This window comes from Oncorhynchus masou, chromosome 16 (assembly GCF_036934945.1).
Source record: "Oncorhynchus masou masou isolate Uvic2021 chromosome 16, UVic_Omas_1.1, whole genome shotgun sequence".
NCBI classification, from domain to species: domain Eukaryota; kingdom Metazoa; phylum Chordata; class Actinopteri; order Salmoniformes; family Salmonidae; genus Oncorhynchus; species Oncorhynchus masou.
Window position 1 is genome coordinate 37,116,397 of NC_088227.1, and position 2,500 is coordinate 37,118,896.

The 2,500-nt window shown below is 41.4% G+C and overlaps 1 protein-coding gene across 9 annotated transcripts in view; it reads right to left on the reverse strand.

Annotated features, from left to right (window-relative positions):
* LOC135557920 (neurexin-3b) overlaps window positions 1-2,500 on the reverse strand; it is a 608,535-nt gene that overhangs the window by 167,898 nt on the left and 438,137 nt on the right. The window lies entirely within an intron of this gene.

Genomic DNA, 2,500 nt, shown 5'->3' on the forward strand with positions numbered 1-2,500 from the left:
TTCCTTCCTATTGAGGTTTCTGCATTTACCAAAACCAGATGAAGTGAAGAGAGGCATTTTCCATCTTTTAATATCTCTCTGACCCCTCTCTCTCTCTCTCTCTCTCTCTCTCTCTCTCTCTCTCTGTCTCTCTCTCTCTCTGTCTCTCTCTCTGTCTCTCTCTCTGTCTCTCTGTCTCTCTCTCTTTCTCTCTCTCTCTCTCTGTCTCTCTCTTTCTGTCTCTCTCTCTTTCTCTCTCTCTCTCTCGCTCGCTCGCTCTCCCTCTCGCTCTCTCTCTCCCTCTCTCTCTCTAACTCTCTCTCTCGCTCTCTCTCTCTCTCTCTCGCTCTCTCTCGCTCGCTCTTTCTCTCTCGCTCTCTCTCTCTCTCTCGCTCTCACTCTCTCGCTCTCTCTCTCGCACTCTCTCTCTCCCTCTCTCTCTCTCACTCTCTCGCTCTCTCGCTCCTGTTTCTCTCTTTCAGACACACATTCCTCTAGACTGTAAAGCAGCTGAAATCGGTGCATGGCCTTCATGTTGTGTGAACAGATGGCGAGGTTGGAGCAGTGTACATCCAACAGCTCGTTGCAACACGCTCACTTCAGAGATGAGGGGAGTCTTTAAGGAGAGACAGGCGCTCAATCTGTTGGCGCAGTAGTATCCTCTCTTCATCCCTGTCTCCCTCTCTCCTCAACATCACTACTTTCACACCACATCAACACATTCCTCTGACACCTTTCCAAGGAAGTTTGGTAAATCTACAGTCCGTGGCCATCTTTTCTGATTATTATGTAAATAAGTAAACAACAACAACAACAGCATAAGGACGTCATGAGATATGAATGTTGGGATGCACAGCTGATTCACACAGGGTTTCCATGACACAGTGACACACATGTGCCAGACAGACATGGTTTTATTAACTATTTATTAAGATTCACTTCGTTGTGAGAGAATTGTGTGACAGATAACTGTAGAAGACAAGGGACGTACTATGTATGTATTATAGATGTGTCTCTGTTAGAAACGTACGATCTGATTCAACCATTTTCATTGTGGGTCAAACATCACAGCAGTTTAACTCTAGTCCTGGAGTCAGTCAATGAAGTACTTATCAGCTTAGAACCAGAAGGAAGCATCATTAACTGAAATATTAGTTTAGAACCAGGGAGAATCATCAGTAACTGAAATATTAGTTTAAAACCAGGGAGAAGCATCAGTACCTGAGATAACAGTTTAAAACCAGGGAGAAGCATCATTAACTGAGATATTAGTTTAGAACCAGGGAGAAGCATCATTAACTGAGATATTAGTTTAGAACCAGGGAGAAGCATCATTAACTGAAATATTAGTTTAGAACCAGGGAGAAGCATCATTAACTGAAATATTAGTTTAGAACCAGGGAGAAGCATCAGTAACTGAGATATTAGTTTAGAACCAGGGAGAAGCATCATTAACTGAGATATTAGTTTAAAACCAGGGAGAAGCATCAGTACCTGAAATATTAGTTTAGAACCAGGGAGAAGCATCATTAACTGAGATATTAGTTTAGAACCAGGGAGAAGCATCAGTAACTGAGATATTAGTTTAGAACCAGGGAGAAGCATCATTAACTGAGATATTAGTTTAAAACCAGGGAGAAGCATCAGTAACTGAGATATTAGTTTAGAACCAGGGAGAAGCATCATTAACTGAAATAACAGTTTAGAACCAGGGAGAAGCATCAGTAACTGAGATAACAGTTTAAAACCAGGGAGAAGCATCATTAACTGAAATAACAGTTTAGAACCAGGGAGAAGCATCAGTAACTGAGATAACAGTTTAGAACCAGGGAGAAGCATCATTAACTGAAATAACAGTTTAGAACCAGGGAGAAGCATCAGTAACTGAGATAACAGTTTAAAACCAGGGAGAAGCATCATTAACTGAAATAACAGTTTAGAACCAGGGAGAAGCATCATTAACTGAAATAACAGTTTAGAACCAGGGAGAAGCATCATTAACTGAAATAACAGTTTAAAACCAGGGAGAAGCATCAGTAACTGAGATAACCGTTTAAAACCAGGGAGAAGCATCAGTACCTGAGATAACAGTTTAGAACCAGGGAGAAGCATCAGTAACTGAGATAACAGTTTAGAACCAGGGAGAAGCATCAGTAACTGAGATAACAGTTTAGAACCAGGGAGAAACATCATTAACTGAAATAACAGTTTAAAACCAGGGAGAAGCATCAGTAACTGAGATAACAGTTTAAAACCAGGGAGAAGCATCATTAACTGAGATATTAGTTTAGAACCAGGGAGAAGGGAATATACTTGAACTACTACAGTAAGGAGTCACTGAAAATACACCGAGGCCCCTGAAAACCTTGCAATGTAGTAGTAAAACTAACAATGTAGTGTTGGATGTCATCTCCCTGCTGAGGGTTAGATAGGAGCACAGTGTAGACTGAAGGGTTAGTCCCATGTGGCTCAGTTTGTAGAGCATGGCACTTGCAAAAGCTATAGGGCACACAGTAGTAGT